Here is an 18758-nt window from a genome sequence, read left to right as displayed (position 1 = left end):
AAATTTCGATTCGAATTGAAATGCAGAATAGGGGCCTTTATTATAATATTGAACAAAGAATTACATTATTTTTTTTTGTAAAACGAATACTAATGTTCGTAATTTTAGCAAATAGATATCTATAGTGTAAAATAACTAGTAGGTAACTTTACCAAAGGGGTAAGTTGACATATACTTCAAATCAGTAAGATCTGTTATTGTTGAAACAATTTTTTACTACTTTTTGCAAATTATAATAAATTATATTCTAAGATTCTATGGATTTTTTAAATGCTTACAATAAGTATAACATATAGTTACTAAAGCAAGGCATTCATGATACTTTCGCTGATACAATGTGAGAAGGTTGTTTACGAAATTGTAAAGTCGTAACATAAAAATGCTTGTCGTACAACATTATTCTATTTTACTCTTTATTTTATGACGACCGCAGAACAATAAACAAAAATTAAAAATTAAGCTGAAATGCGTGTTTTTACGCTTTAAAACTATTAAAATTTGTATTTATTATAAAAGATAAGAAATATTTTACAATTAAATTGCATTTATACGCCACATAATGACCTTCATTAAAAAATTTGTTTTACAAAATAAACTTGTATTAAGATGTGGTTTTCAAAATTGTAACATGCATAAAAGACCTGTTCATGTAGAATTTGGTTTCTATACTGGTATTTTTAAGTGAGTTATACGTACTTTAATATAATATTTTAAAAAAACATTTTTGTTCCTTAAAAATTTTTACATAATTTTCCTGGGGCAATAACATATTATGTACCAAATTTCATTGAATTATCTTCAAAATTGTGACCTATAGTTTGATTACAAGATTTACATGGACGGACATAGTTAAATCGACTCAATATGATTCTGAGCCGATTGATATACTTTAGGGTGGATATAATACCAATATTATTGTGCGTTACAAACATCAGCACAAACCCAAAATACCCTCACCACTAAAGTAGTGTAGGGTATAAAAATTGCTACAAAATAATTAAAGATTATGTCTGATTATAATAAAATTTAGTTGGTATATTTCTCTAAATATGTGGATTGTGGGCACACTTTCATCATCAGAAATACGACCTGTGATACAATATGAAATTACGGATAGACAGAATAACTTATGAATAACGTAAAAGTTATGACAAATTTGTTAATAGTATAGTCTGTATTAAGATTGAAATATATTAGTGCAATAGAAAAATAATGCACTATAGTACGAAAATAACTAATGATACTGAAAAATATTCTTCAATGAAAATGTAGGAAATTTAATTTTCTGTAGAAATTATAATATGTACATTAAAATAGATTTTTGTCAAAAAAATATTTTTGTAACCTTTGATCTTCCCAAGAAACGAATAAGAATTTTTTCAATGGAAGTACTGAAAAAGTGATGATTTTAACACAGGCTTGTCATAGGAGGGATGCCTTTTTTATTTGGTTCCAAATTCACTACATCTGAAGTCATTCTCAAAAAGTAATTTTTGTTCTTCTTTTAGAAGAAAAATTATTTCTTAAATACTATTCTATAGAAATAATGTTGGTTTAAAAGTTGGGTCACTTGGGAAATATTCATTTTATACATACATTATATACAAATACAAAAGGGAGTAATAATCAAAAAATTTAAATCGACTTTTTCATTGCAAATGGTCTACTGCATCAAAGTAAAAGTTGTTGCAAATTTTTAGTAATATCCCAGAAAAAATAAAACGAAGTACTTTCAAAAGAAACATTTATCACAATTTCAAAAGTAACACTAAGTGAATTTTTTTACCTTCTGTGACTTCCAAAGAAGCAAAAAGAATACAATTTTATTTGCAATTGAAGGTATATTTTTTGTACAGGAATTTTTTGAATCAAACCAATTTTATTTTGGAGTTACTTACTGAGAATGACTTCAGATGTAGTGAAAATCATCACTTCTTCAGGTCTATTTCAGTTCCATGGAGTAAATTCTACTCCTTTTTCAATTCTTTGGGAGTTCTTTTTTTCTTTTTTAAAAATTCATGTCGATTTATTTGTGAATTCAATTTGCCGCGGAAAGTTTTAACATCAAAATGAACCAAGTATCTGCACTGGCTAAAACTTAGGATAGGACATAATTATGGTTATACCGTACTGTACGTATATAGATGTAAGTACTAATAAAAATATTGTGACGAAGTAATACATGTTAATACACTAAAAGCGGGTTTTTTAGTAGGCTATCAAATGCTAATTAATAATCGGATTAGTTAATTTAATAAATTTAATCTGATCAAAAGAGATAAATGTTTTCTTGCTCAAGTTTAAACCACCTCCATTGGGCAGTTTAAACGCCCAAACGAAATTAACTAATTTAGTACTCAAAAACAACTTTGGAGGATTAATTTTAATTTAATCCCCAATCCTTCAGATTGGTCGTAAATTTTTATTTCTTCATTAAATTACCCAAATAAGTATAGACAAAATCTGTAGTTTTACCCATTTTTCCGTCATTTCACCCATTCTGTCCCCTCCTAGTATAAATATATATGTTCCAAATTTGAAGAAAATCGGTGCAGCCGTGGTTGACCAACGAACGAACAAAGAGATTTGAGAGAGAAACGAAACCGTCGGAATTTAACGATTATTAATGTCTTAAAATAAAACAATGAAATCCGACAAAAATAAGTTTTACAAGAACTAAATTCCAAAAGAAATTTATTATTATTGAAACCAAGTGTTGATAGGAGGGCGTATACTACATCAAATCCGAAGAAATACAAATAGGCCATTATCGGGCCTGTTGTGCGCTCGTTTTCATTAAACAAATTTTCGCTGAATGTTTTATTTTTCTATGTTTAGAAACTCAGTTTCCTGTACGTAATTACTATGAATCTTATAATCAGTGTTAGTCAAAAATGTTATTTCCTTAATAATATCACTTTCAACATGCTTGGATCTAACTTCGACGAATGCCTGACAGTGCCAAAGAAAATGTTCTAGAGTTTTCCTTTTCACATGGTCTACATTCGTCTGAATCAGCAAGTCCAATTTTGCATAGATGCGCTCGTAATAATTTGTGTCCACTCAGAACACGTACTTTCATACTAACTTCAAACTTGCTCTTTTTGAGGAGATTTCTCGTTTTGCTCTTATCGGGGTCATCTCATAGGATCTTTGTGGTTCTATCCAACTATTCATTATTCCAAATGGCAACAAATGGTTTTGTGTTTGTCATGTTAACTGGCCCCAGGCCCACTTTATCCCTCAATTCAAAGCCACCCGTGCAACAACGGATTCTACAAGTATTTGCTCCAATATTGCGCTTGGCCAATACATTCTATCTGAGATCAGTGTTTCACAGTTTCCGACATATTCTGTGTTTAATTATGCGATAAGGCACGTCCGATGATTGTGTATAACCTTTCAATGTGTCTAGCATACATTGATGACGTGCCATATAACCGCTTTTGGCCAGTTCGCCTAAAGCAAAGAGTCTTTCGGCTGTAAGCACTGCCTCATATGTTTCATATGTTTCAATGGGTGGAATATCTAGCAACATTTCCATAGCTTGGGTTGAAGTAGTACACATGGTACCACTTATACCCAATCAGCAGTCCAAAGCAGTACACCAGTTTATTGAAGCATAAGCTAGAATTTGTCTAATTACACTTTTATGAAGCCAATTTATAATAATATGACTAAGACCCCATTTCATGCATAAAGTTCTCCTATATATCGCCCAGCACCGATGTGCCCTGTTGATGCTTTTCTCTATTTTAATGGAGACACTACAACCAAATGTTAAATATTATTATGATACTATTATGATAAAAATACTTAAAAACCTAATTTGCCTTTTACAAATACGCGATATTTTGGAGATCATATCGTGAAATGATTTTCGGAACCTGAAAAAAGAATGTCGAAATTATATACAATCCACTCCTAACTCATTTAATAAAATTGTGTGTTTAATCCCAGAAATTGCTAGAAATTCTATTGAAGGCTCTAGATAGAATTGATGATCACTGATCATCAATTAAGGATGATGAGCGCCAATTTTCAATAAGCAACACTCGCAGTTCCAAAAAAATACGTGTTTCTATTATAAGATTTTAAATATAAAATTTAATTGATTCTTACCTTAACCATTTTAAATATTATTATAATTCAAAGTTCATGTGAAATTTAAGGTGTTAACATTACCCACAGCTTCTGTTGATCTAAGATTTTCTAACTAATTAAATTTACGTTATCAGCTGTCAGACAACTTCCTTAAGAAAATAAAAAATGCATTTAACCAATACATATTTGAATGTATCCCATCATACACAAATGCCGGCTTATAATTATAATTTAATAGATTCGAAAATGTATTGTAAAAGGATTTTATGAGCATTTAACGTTTGCTTTCTAAAACAGGTAGAAAGATTCAATTTACTTAGGTCTACTAAAATATGAATTTTATGAGAAGTTAATGACAGAATAATAGAAGGCAAACCACTAAGCAAAAAATAATTGCTCTAAATGCATTTAAATTTTTTTATGATTGACTCCTTAGAGTACTCAATACTTTAAAAGACTAAAATTTGTCAATGAATAATGACAACGAAAAAAGAAGTAGATAAATCGAACCCAGGAACAATTTATTTTAAGTTGCCCTTTTCATTAGATGATATTATCTGGTTTTCTCGATATGAGATTTGTGCTTACAGTTAAAGAAAGAATTGTACTGATCAATTACGTGACATAATGTTATGTACTCGAACTCAACTTTATAATTTCAAAGTTTTCTGGAATGCTTATTTACATATACATATCAAAACATGTGTCTTACCCCTTGACTGATTTAGTTATGGATCGATTTCAATAATCTTTATTTATAGTATAAGTCGCTCTAGTTTCTGTCGGATAATGCAAAATACTTAGGTTTTATTCTCGATAGGAAGTTGTCTTGGGGTTTGATACAGATCTTCAAAAGCTATTACGGCGTTATATGTCTGTAGAAGGGCTGTTGGCCTGCATTGGGGTATCAACCCAGGAAATGTACATTGGCTTTATGAGGCGGTGATTAAGCCGATAATGATGTATGGTGTTATTGTATGATGGCATGCACTTGACAACAGAAAAACTCAGAAACAGAAAAACTCTCACGAAAGTTATGAGACAATCGGCTCTTCTCATAACAGATGTTCTTAGGACAACGCCCAGTAAAGCGTTGTTCGCTGTGCTGAACTGACTTCATGTGGATTTCCTTGCTAAAAAACTGGCAATGAGTACTGCAGCCAGATTAAGTATCTCAAACAGATGGATATCTGGATCCAGAGATAATGCAAAGATTGTAGACCTTCTCCCAAATCTTCAACATGTCTCTGACTACTACATAGCAGAACCATGCACCACGAGAAACTTCCGGTATAGTATAATCCCTGATTATGGAGAACCTTCACTTGTAGATATTGACGGCCTAAATGTGTATACAGATGGTTCTAAAACAGCTACAGGAATCTTCATTGAAATTGGCTTAGGATATTATAATCTATACTGATAGTCAAGCCGCTATCAAATGCCTGATAGGTGTATACTCTGCATCAAAACTTGACCAAGAATGCCGGGCGTCTCTCAACGAGATAGCGAGACATTCAAGAAATACCCTAGTTTGGGTTAAAAGACACGATGTTATTACTATCAATATTATTGATGATATCTTGGCGAAAGCTTGCACGAGGATAGCCACTCTGGAAATAGACCAATTCTGCGGCGTCATCCTAGCGGCCATTAAGAAACAAATACACAACATTTGTTTTTGTTCAGCTCAAGACCGGTGGTCTCGAGAACATACTTGCTTGATTGCTAAGATGCTATGGCCCTATATGGATCCTCATAAAACATCCTACATATTAGGGTTAAGCAGAACTCATCAGAGCACTCCTTTATCAGTTCTTACAGCTCATTCCGTGTTCGGAAACCATTTAAGACGCATGGTTTGGTTTTCCATACAATAATTTCTGTAGGAGTTGTCAAAATGAAGAATAAGAGGAAACAATTACACATCTTCTGTGTAATAGCCCGGCCTCCAAACGATTTGTTATCAGACAATCAAACATAATTGTCTGATCTATTAATTGTTCAACCTGAACGTATTCTTGCATTTTTAAAATTGTCGAAATGGGTGTGTAATTAAACACACACTATTTTTTCACTTCTCTATAGGCTTTCGATATAATCTTTAACTTTTTAGTTCTGAAGGGGAATAAAAATAGGGAAAGGGAGAAAATCTTGGGGACAATTTGTATTTCTTTTACTTTAAATCGTTAAAGAGCAAAAGTATTTATAATTTAGCTTTTTAAAGTTTTGATTTATAGCTTTAGAAAATCATAAGAAATAAAATTGGGAAGTAATTTTATATTAAGACAACTTTTTGATAGAAATAACGTAGTTGATGGGACATTTTACTTGTATGGAAATGCATGAAGCCATATATTCAGCAATTATGGTGTACAAATTTGTTTCCGAATAGCTCTTAAATCACTTAATTTTGGTATCTTTCTCAATTTTAATCCATGTTTTTTGTCGAAAAATAATATTAAATTCAGTAAAATCTGCTTCCAAGGAGGCGCCATTTTTTGCTGAATAATTTCTTAAATAAATTTGATTTGTTTTGAATATTCCTCAAATCAGTGGTTCTTATCGAAGTTACCTTATGAAGTATTTTAGAGAAAACAAAATTCATATATTCATACATATGTATATATGTACAAATGCTTTACAATTTCAAGTACTGTGGTGGGGTAATAAAAATTTGTGAGATTTCATGTTTTACAATAGTTTACTATATGTACTGTATGTGATGTGATGCACAGTGTTCAAATATTACATCATACAAAGGTGTAGTAGCGTTGTGTTAGAAACACATACAAAAATCTCATCAACATCAAGTGTGTATTTCATCATCCTGCAATGAGGATTTTCTTTCCTACCTGCTTTAAAAAAAGGTGAAAAATAATAAACATGAAAATGTATCTTTCTATAAATTAGGGTCGAAATAAATTAGAAATGTAATTAATTTTTTAAGCCGTTTGTTTACTGGATTAAAGGGTCGGACTAATAGAAAAAAGGCCTAGACTCTATATACATACATATGTATGTAAGTGGATATATTTTATTGGTTTATTTAAACTTTATGGATTTATGATCGGCGTAATAAACATTACAATCTGTTAACCTTCTAAAATTGATGTTGCTGTGTTTTACAACAATTTTCAAAATATTTCCAGTCTAGCGATAAGCATACGTGATCTGGACCAATCTGTTCTTTTGATCAGGAACTGCCAAACTTAGAGCGGGTCAAAGTTGAAATTTTTAGTCAAGTAGGGTTTTATTCAAATGAGTGTAACTTTTCACCTATTGATCCTAGCAAAAATTGTCTAAAAGAGTTCAGATAGCTATTTCATATATTTTTTTCCAATATTTGGCCCTAAAATTTTCAAAACGGTAATATTTAACGTAATAATTTCTATATGAAAAAATAAATAATATCACTTTGTGTAATTTTTTAAGTCATGGTTGCATTACCATATACGGACACCACTATATGATATAATACCAAAAATAAGGCCCCCAAAGATTTGGGGCCTCGGTGCCATTTTAAAAAAGTAATAATTTTCTGAGGCTCACATCTTGCAAACCGTTCTGAATTTTGATTTACTCTCTGAGGGAATGTTGTTGCTCTTATCACAAAGAACCAAAATTGTGAAAATATAAAGTCAAAAAACGTTATCTTCGTGATGAGAATCGCAAAAATATTTTTTTTTAATTATTTTCCTTTTTCAGACCTATAAGTAGCAAGCCGTTTAAAATTTAAGAAAACGGTTAACTACAAAAATGTACCTCAGATCTCAATAAACAACTTTCTAGAACATATGAACTTCAATTTTGGTTCTTTGTCATAAGAGCAACAACATTTCCTCAGAGAAGAAATTCCGAACGGTTTGCAGGATATGAGCTTGAAAAAATGATCACTTTTTTCAAAAATAACACCGAGGCCCCAAATCTTTGGTGGCCTATAAATAAAAAAGTGCATGACTTTAGACAAAACTTTTGTCATATAGTGGTGTCCGTATTTATATGGGAAATTCTCTTTTTCTTTTTGATTTTAATAACTATATATATTAAATATTACTTTTGTTTAATATTTTGAAAATTAAGTGAAGACGAATTTTTATTATGAGAACTAACTGTCATTTAAGTTCTATAACGTAAGTTATTGAATATTTGTGAGTAAAAGTGTTTCTGTGAGAAAATTTTGTGAGGAGTTTTACACATGAACTGTCAAAAAAACTCACATTTTAAAATTAAAAAAAGTTTAAATTAAACATAAAATAAAAATAAATAATGAAAAATAAATTGTTTTTATATTTAAATAAACTTAATATACCTGCAGGAAATGGAGCTAGTTCCAAACTAAAATTTAAAAAGTACCAAAATCACCAGTACTAGTTCCCAACTGTAAACTTTCATATACCATCATAATGCTCAAATTAACATTGAGTGTGTTTGAAGAAGTACTAGTACCATTAGTTCTTGACTGATACTAGTACACTTGGATATTTGTAAAAAGTCGAAATAATTGGTGGTTTTGGTCTTTTGCAATTCTCTGCACATTTCCAAGTGAAAATTACTTCACAACAATTTTTTTTATACGGTTTTATTTCTAAAGATAAAAATGCAATAAAAATGTTTTAAATACATTTACCTAACAATTCAATTTTTGATGGGGGGTAGGGTCAATTATACCGATCCTAATAAAATTTAGTAGAGAGATTTTGGCTTGTACAAATCTTACTTATGTTAAATTTCACCGCTATAGTTGTATTTTTAAGCCGGTAATGAGCGTTAAAGTAATTTTATGGAGGGGACCTTATATGGGGGTAATGGTCAATTATGGACCGATCCACAACGAATTTGTGAATATTTGAAGCTCTTTATACAATATTCCGGAGCTCTTTATATATATATATATAATATATATATATATATATATATATATATATATATATATTATAATATATATATATATATATATATATTATATATATAATATTATATAATATATATATATATATATATATATATATATAATATATATTATATATAATATATATATATATATATATATATATATAATATATATATATTATATATATATATATATTATATATATATATATATATATATAAAATTTTCTTTATGGAGCATGCGAAATTTAAAGTCGTTAAATTTTTTAATAGCATTAGAATATTATGTATATTTTAATAAAAAGTTACCCTCTTAATGTACATATATTAATATTATTTAAATATGTTTATTAAAAAATCCTGTTGTATGTATATTGAATGAATAGAATATGAAAATAATAAAAAATAAGATTCATTTGTTTAATATTTATAAATACAAAAATACTTTTTTTAATAACACTTGATCTAGGATTAAAAATTTTAAATGATAAATTTTAATTTTAGAATTAAATCAACAATAACAACAATCAATCCAAATCTTTTCGAAACCCTCACACAAAAGAACATATTTTAAGAAATATATTTGCCGTAAAAATCGGCATCTCTAAAAGAAATCACATTAGCAATTTATCTGTTCATATTTGATCGTAGCTCCAGTATAAAATCCGAAAAATACTTACGCACATTAAGGATATATTGGGAAAAAAATCGACATGAGTATATTTTGTGTATATATGTAAATCACTTTCCGGATTAATACTTCGATAAAAATAAGTTTTTTATATAAAGAAAAAACAAATTCTTTTTTAAATGATAGTATCATTACTAACTACCAAAATATTTACATATGTATCTTTTTATACCATATACCACTTTAGGGGGGAGGGTATATTGTGATTGTACTGATGTTTGTAACATATAAAAATATTCGTCCTATACCCACCTTAAAGTATACCAATCGGCTTAGAATCATTTTCTGAGTCGATTAAGATTTTAAAGATAATTGGATGAAACTTGGAACACACACGAAGGACGAAGCTATTGAAAATGGTTAAAATCGGTATATTATTTCGACTAGCCCCCATACAACTGTACCCACAAATAGGGCCTTTGTGATTTTAATTAATTTAAATGATCTATTATGTCTACAAAGTCGACAAAACTTAGTTTTATAGAACTTTAAATGACACTACCGATTTATGTAATGATCGGGCTTCATTTGACCCTAGCCCCCATACAGACTCATCTTCAGAAAATGACTTAAAAGTCAAAATTCACTTACAAATACTTTTAAATTCTACATCATTAACTTAAAGTAGACTAACTTCGTAGGGGTCTTATTTAGCCCTCTTGTAAAAGATCTTTTTTTTGCCAAAAAAAGTAAAAATATTCCGAAATAAAGTTAAAAAACAAATCAAGTGATTAAATAATCTCCATTTTTAACATACTGACTGGTATAGGGTACCATATGGTCGGCTACGCCCGACTATATATTTATACTTGTTTCAAATTTGAAACAAATATTGTATTCGCAAAAAGAAGAAGAAGAGAATTTCATCAGAACTTATATTATTCTCGTATGTATATTTTTAAAAGAAGCTATAATTTCATCACTGATGCGAAATACAATTGTTGCTAAGTGAAAACAATAAAGTTTTTTTTAATACATACAAATATATATGTGTAAATGTATGCGTGTATTTACCCAGTGAACATATTTTTTGACATAATATCGACAATTAAATCGTTTGAGATTAAAATTTTCCAGAATTCCCAATTGAAAAGATGTCTAAAATTCTTAGTTGGATTTATATTTTTAGTCATTACCAAGTTCCCATTCTGCGTGGGAACTTGGTAATGACTTACAATTTTAACCACTCATCTTTCAACATACATTTTAATGACTACTACATATATTTCTGATTACATAGAAGTCCTTTAATAACATTATTAACACAGTGACCCAAAAAGAAGATGTTTGGCAAATTTCGAAAACAGATTCATCTTCTACTGGGTTCTACCATTTAGAGAAATAATATCGCTTCCTAAGTATTTAATTTTGTCGCATAGTGTAATGAGTTATATAAATACTTGTAAATTTTGTCATTACATTTAAAATTTTTATAAAACAATTTGAATTGATGTTATAGTGACGACAGTTAATATCCGATAATGTGGCATCGTTGGCTTGTGTAATCAGTTTCATATTTTGCATTCTTTTTATCTAATTAGAAACGAAATAGATTTTGAAAAAATCGTCAGTTTATTTTCTGATAGATAAATGTAAATATTCACAGATATTACTCTGAACGGGATGACAATAACCATACCGTTCTTTGTAGTAAAACATTTCTTTTATCGAACTGACACACTACAAATGTGTTTACTGGGTAAATATACAAAATTTAGACCCCAAGTGGTTTACTTGCTAACGCATACATATTTACAGATGTACTTATTATTGCACATATGATAAAGAACTAGATATACATACATAATAAATAACTTTACAGCTGATTCTAAAATGACCCTCTTTCTTCACTTACTCTGTGTCTTTTAAAAAGCAAAAGGTTGACAAAAAGTAAATAAAACCTGTTAAAAAATCTGCCGGTGCCGTTTGTAAACAAATGGAAAACAAAATAAAACAAGTAAGAGGTTATAGTCAGGCGAGGCCGGTCATATAATACCCTACACCAGTATACGAATAAAAAGTGATTTACTTTTTATAATAAATCACATAGTTAAGTTGTACCTAACCTCAGATATACTTCAGCCATTTATTGTTTAATAAAACTGTGGATATTTTAGTAAAATTTTGATAGAGGCTGCTTATAGAGGCAAGGATCAAATGAGGCGCTATAATTATAAAGTTCATGAGGGTCATCAAGGCTAGTATAGAACTTGGTTTTGCAGGTTTTTGACGAGATACGAGTATATTAAACATAAATATGAACTTAAAAGCCCTATTTGGCGGGTGAAATAATGGACCGACGATAACTATTTTCAACAGGCTTCGTCTACGGTACCATAGAAGATCATGTACCAAATTTCATTGAATTATCTAAAAAATTGCGACCTGTAGTTGGATTACAAGGTTTACAAGCCCTATTTCGGGGTACAGTTGTATGGGGGCCAGGTGAAATAATGGTCCGATCTTAACCATTTTCAAAAGGCTTCGTCCCTGGGACAATAGAATATTATTTACCAAATTTCATTGAATTATCTTCAAAATTGCGACCTGTAGTTTGATTACAAGGTTTACATGGACGCACAGACGGACATAGCTAAATCGACTCAGAAAATGATTCTGAGCCGATTGGTATACTTAAATGTTTGTATAGGACCAATATTATTGTGCGTTACAAACATCAGCACAAACCCAATATACCCTCCCCACTAAAGTGATGTAGGGTATAATAAAGAAAGGAAACACAAGAAAAGGCGAAAAAAGTATATGAGATGTGTTGCCACGCACTTATCAAAGTTTTGAAATAACAAATCCCCAATGTCTACTGAGAATAATGAAACACCTATACAAAATTTGACGAACGAATTCAGTAAAACATGCGGAGAACACAATAAAATATCGAAATACAGCAATTAACTGATATTATGTCAGACATTGCGAAATGCTAATAGGTAAATTCTAAGGAACTAAACATCGGAGTTAAGCTTCAATGTAGTACATTTCTTGTTCGATATCGAATTTTTCATATGCTGTTAATTAATTATCTGGTTATAAAATAACTGAGTCCACGACAATTTAATACGAACTATTTTGCTGTTGAGTACACAAAAAGTAATACTTATCAATCCCTTTCGGAGTCGTTTGAATCGTATCTTCCTATTATCATATTCTGTTTGTTTCTCTATATCGCCAAATCGAATATTTATTCACTTTGGCCAAAATTGGCAACACTTTCGTTTATATACCAGATATACATCCCCATATACACATTATAATATGTTTTTCTATATTTTATTTTTTAACAACTAACTGCCCGTTAGTTCATTTGATTTCTTCTTTAGATTACTTGAACTTTTCGTTATTGTTTTGTTTTTGTTGTTAGTTATATCTGGGTCTTAGAAGTAAACAAGTATATAATTGCTATCGGGAATTGATTTTATAAAGCCGGTTTATAAACAACCTATGTATCAATCGTTTGTTTCATGCATACATTAATCTAAACATTATCCGTTCAAATGCATGCATGTGTTTTTTGTGTGTATCTCTATTAGACGTGCCCTTATGATATAGAATTAGTGTTTTTACATTTAATGCTCTTAACTGAAGCTAATGCAAAATTGTTCTACTTTTTTTGATTTCTTTAGATTGATCTTATAATTTTAAGATAATTATCTTCTGTAGGCTGAGGTTTATCTAAGGATCGAAATCAATGTTCATTTGTTAGAACAAAATATTTATCATCTACATATAAAACATTTGAAGGTTTAGTTTCAAATGGTGCGCATAATAGCCACTACAGTTATATGTATTAGAAATAACACCAAGCAATATACGTTTTTATGGGAGCATGTCTAATGTACATACATGTTTGAACATGTATCTGTGATTGTATTTTTATTTGTTCCCAGCAGTTCGTTGGGACAGTCCCGAACTGACCACTTAACCTACCACTTGTGGTGGCCCCTAGCCATCTGACTACCTAGGTGATCAACCATTTTAACATGGGCTTGTCCTACGAGGAAGTCATTCGTCACTCTACACTCTACAAAGAGACAATAAAGAGACGATTGCCTCCGCTCTCGCTTACAAAGTGACGACTGTCTTCATTCTCGATTACAAAGAGTTTATTTGTGACGAAAGACCAAAAACATACGAATTGGGGTCAGCCAGGTGGTAAGATATTAATGGAACTAAAATTTAAAAATTTCAAGTGTCTACTATCCAGAATACTATGAGACAATAATGTGACGATTGACCCAAAAGTTATAAATTTGAGTCAACCAAATGGTGGCATATTAGTAGAAAATAATAATTTCTCCAAAAGATGGGTAAAATAACTAGTTTCGGAAGTACAAAAAAAACAACTTTTAAGAGTATAATCTCTAGGTTACTTGAGGACAGTAAAGAGACGACTGTCTCCGCTCCCGCTTACAAAGGGGACACTAAAGTGACAACTGTCTTCATTCTCGATTACAAAGGGTACATTCGTAACGAATGACCCAAAACATATAAATTACGATCATCTAGGTGGATAACTATTAGTGGAAATTTCTGTCTTTTTCGTATGCATTCCCAGCAGTTCGACAAAGAGCCAATGCATACGAAAAAGACAGTAATTTCCACTTATAGTTAACCACCTGGCTGATCGTAATACGTATGTTTTGGGTCATTTGTCATGAATGTACCCTTTGTTAACGAGAATGGAGACAGTCGTCACTTTAGTGTCCTCTTTGTAAGCGAGAGCGGAGACAGTCGTCTCTTTACTGTCCTTAAGTAACCTAGAGATAATATACTTAGAAGTAGTCTTTTTTGTTGTATTTCCGAAAGTAGTTATTTAACCAATCTTTTGGAGAAATGATTATTACTTTCTACTAATATTCCACCATCTTTTTGACTCAAATTTATATTTTTCGGGTCAATCGTCACATTATTGTTCCATAGTATTCTAGAGAGTAGACACTTGACATTTTTATATTTTAGTTCCATTAATATCTTACCACCAGGCTGACTCTAATTCGTATGTTTTTGGTTTTTCGTCATACATAAACTCTTTGTAAACGAGAATAAAGACAGTCGTCACTTTAGTGTCCCCTTTGAAAGCGATAGCGGAGGCAATCGTCCCTTTACTGCCTCTTTGTAGAGTGTAGAGTGACGATTGACTTCCTCGTAGGACAAGTTCATGTTAAAATGGTTGGTCACCTGGGTAGTAAGGTGGCTAGGGGCCACCACAAGTGGTAGGTTAAGTGGTCGGTTCGGGAATGTCCCGTCGAACTGCAGGGTTGACTCTTTGTCTAACTGCTGGATGGCTATTTGAGTGTGTACTAAAGGATAATTTATATTTATAACCATCACTACTTGTGGTATTTTATACATATTTACTTTAGGGCCTGTTTATTGATTGATGTTTTCACAGATGAAAACCTCGAACATTTTCAAGCAATTGACTTATTTGATCTTTCTACTAAGATTAATCGGCAGCACATATGGACTCATTGCATTTATAAGTCCAAGAACAAAATAAATATTTTTTTAATTTGTTTGGGAATTTGAAGAAGACGACTAACAGAGTTTAAGCAAATATCATAAAATAAATTTGATACTAATATCGAAATGGAATGAATAATCACAGAAATAATGAATAATCTTTTTCATTTCAATTCACGATTGGTTCGGTATAATTCATAGTTCCTTGCGGTAGAAAAACACTGATGAATTTGCAATCGAAATATAACACATAATTCTTGCAAATTGCATATACAAGGCTCATAGTATGTATGACGATTCAGATATCGTAGTCTTCTAAAAACTCCGAAAATATTTTCGTACTTTTGTAAATGTGTGGCTAGTTTTTTGACTAGTTACAAACTTAATGAATGGCCTTTTTTATATATTTAGGAGTTTCGTTGAATGTCGAATTTATTCTTAAGAGTTAAATAAGATCGAGGTTGTCATACTCAAACATGTCAAACTTCATCATTACTTATGTATATACTTTATTTATTTACGCTTTCCAATGAGAATACAATATACTACATATGTATGTGTGTAACTCCTCTGAACACGAATATTATACGATTTTTCACTCAAACAAAAACGCCATCAAATCTCTCAAAAAATCAGCAACTACAACATTCAATTGTTGTTGTTCTTAAAGAACAAAGCAACTACAACATGAATTTATTGTTGTTCTCAAAAAACTTCTAATTTTGATTGACATTAATAAAAACTTAACTAATCGTTTGAAAACTATATAGTCCCTTTGCCTTGGGGAGTTCTCTTAATAGTTAAATGTCGCGCTCTCTTGGCTTTCACTCAACCCAAAGATCAGTACTATTTATATAAACTATGTATCTAGGAAAATAGTAAATTTCATCATTATTTGTAATATTTGTGACACCAGCTGCATTATTATTATTATGCAAAAATATTAAACGATTACTACTGGTTGGTTTTTGCCAATCAGAGTTTTTTCACTTCGTTATTTTGTTAAATTTCAGGTCTTGAAAATGACCTCAATTCGTACAACAAAGGGTTTATAGACAAGATAAGAAAAAGTCGTTAATTTCATCATTATTAGTAAATAATTGTGAAGTAACGACTACTTGAATAGATTATTAAAAAAAACTACCTGCTATATCATGTTTTATGGCCTACTGTGACAACTGAATGGATTAAAAAGGTATTGTAAATACACATTAGGAATTTCTAGAGAATACTGGGTTATTCAAGAATATAGAAAATTTTCTGGAAAACCCAGAATTTGAAAAAATTTAGCACTATTTCGTTTTTAGCATTAAATTTGATCTGCAGGACGTGTAATCTGTAAACATTAAAATGCTGCCTTTCAATAGATTTGTTGTTTTATGGATTGCTCTAAACCAGGAGATAAAACGGGTCTGGGAATTTACAATAAAACGCCGAATAACGGCAATCTTTAGGCGCAAGTCCGTGCTGTTACTAATATTGAAATTTTTTGGATTCAATATGCCGCCAACAGAGTTTAACATATTTCCCGCCCGTATAATAGGCAATGAACACACTATATATTGAGGGATTTGGTTAGTTGGTGTCAAGTGTCAGCAGAGTCCTAAAGACGCGGTTTTGAGGAGACTGCAACCTAAGTCAGATATGATGTATATTAATGTAGGGTTCGAATTAAGTATGGGAATGAATTCCTCTTGAATGCTAGGACAATATGTCGAATATGCTTTAACACCTTATTTTAAGGTGGTACTTTGATCATTACTGTCCTTTTGTTAAACTTCCGAAATGCAAAAACATTATTTCCGTTTACACCCGCGCAGATGGTATGGCCTCTGTTGAGTTAGAAACATCACCTAGAGACGTATTCGGTAGACCGAAACATGAATCCATACATTAGAGTAAATCTGGTATGAACAGTGACGAACCTTGACACTCATAACAAACAATATTCGATACACTCTACACTTAATTTAACACCAACTCATTTCCAACGTTTAGTTTCACAGTCTTACCTCTTTAGGGTATCTATTGACCTCGGTAACAGCACCTAACTTATCCCAAATTATAGATTTTATCGTGCATCAATGTTTTAACCGGCAATTTCTTCTCGTGATTTTGAGTTGAAACAACAAAAAGTACATGTGGTACTTCGAAGATAGCTTTCTAATTACCGGGACAAGAAAAAACCCGAAAGTTTGCTCTACTGGCTACCGTTTTCGTGGTACCAGAATAATTGGTTCTCTAGTTCGACCCATGTGAAATTATTCCAAGGAAAGGCCGAAAATACTGTTAATCATTGTTTTTAGTCACGTCAGTCTAGGAGCACTGAGAGTAACAGAGTAACGTGAGAGAATGCTATGGCAGGCCATTGCAAAGGAGGTGGACTACTTTTTATCCTTGTCATTGCAGCTGTGACAAATTTCGTTAAAAGGTAAACTAAGACACCTTGCATGTCTGCCTAGCACTAGGTGTACAGTTCTTACTGACAGTAACCTCGATATATCTCGTCTGTTTAGGGTTATTAGTTGCCTGTGTATTTCTCATTGAATGGAGGCGACATTAACATGGTCCATATACATATGTTTAGATTATTCCATCTACTACTTTGGATAAATACCTACTAAAAGGGATGTCGCTTCCTCTATTTGGGTTTAGTTTATTTTACTATTTTCTGCAATTTGAAGAACCTGAGGATCTTAAAGATAAATTTCTAATAAAAAGGGATGGAAGGAGAATCAGTTAACTTGACACATGAAAAACAGTTTAAAGCAAGATCTAGACTTCTGAATAAATAAGTTCGAGATTGGTGTCATGATATATATTCTTAGTAGACAGACAGTACTCAGTACAGCGTACGGATTCAGACGAATGTTAAGCATGCGTAGAGGGCAGTGAAAAAGCGTAAAATTCTAATTTAATACGTGCAGGAAACAGATTTTTTTAATACTGGACTACAACTCCTTTTATAGACTGTTAGTTCAAATACAACATTTTCCCAAAAGGTCGTACAACGGTCCTGATAGTGGCCTAGCTACACATACATTTTCGGATGTGATGTAATACATAGTATATGTATGTATATACATTTTCCATTCAACCAAACAAATGTAAATATTTCACATTTCCTAAATCTATAATTCTAATTTTGAAAAACCTACTCGTTTGCTGCGTTACTTTCTTCTTTTCAATTGAACATGACAAATTTATATGATGAAATATTTAGCCCTTTTGTTAAACTACAACCAAACACTTTTTTAGGATTTCGATTTTGTGCAAATTTAATAATCTGGAAAAAAATAAAATAATAAAGAAAAGAATCATCACATAAATGAAATTGTACGTGATTTTTAACAGGAGATTCAGAAGTTTGTTTCGTGTTTTTTCATCATTTAATTTTTTTGCACGAATTAATACATATCCAAAAATGTATATGATTGTGTGTATATGTTTGTATAATTGTAAATGTGTGAATGTGCATCTTTCTTTAGTACAGAGGCTATTACAGAAATTACTTTGATAATATGTACATATGTATGTATGATTAAAATTTGTGTGTAGTCTGTTTGTAATGATCTAGCCTATAAAGACAG

This window comes from Lucilia cuprina, chromosome 5 (genome assembly GCF_022045245.1).
Source record: "Lucilia cuprina isolate Lc7/37 chromosome 5, ASM2204524v1, whole genome shotgun sequence".
Taxonomy (NCBI): domain Eukaryota; kingdom Metazoa; phylum Arthropoda; class Insecta; order Diptera; family Calliphoridae; genus Lucilia; species Lucilia cuprina.
This window is presented reverse-complemented; position numbering follows the sequence as displayed.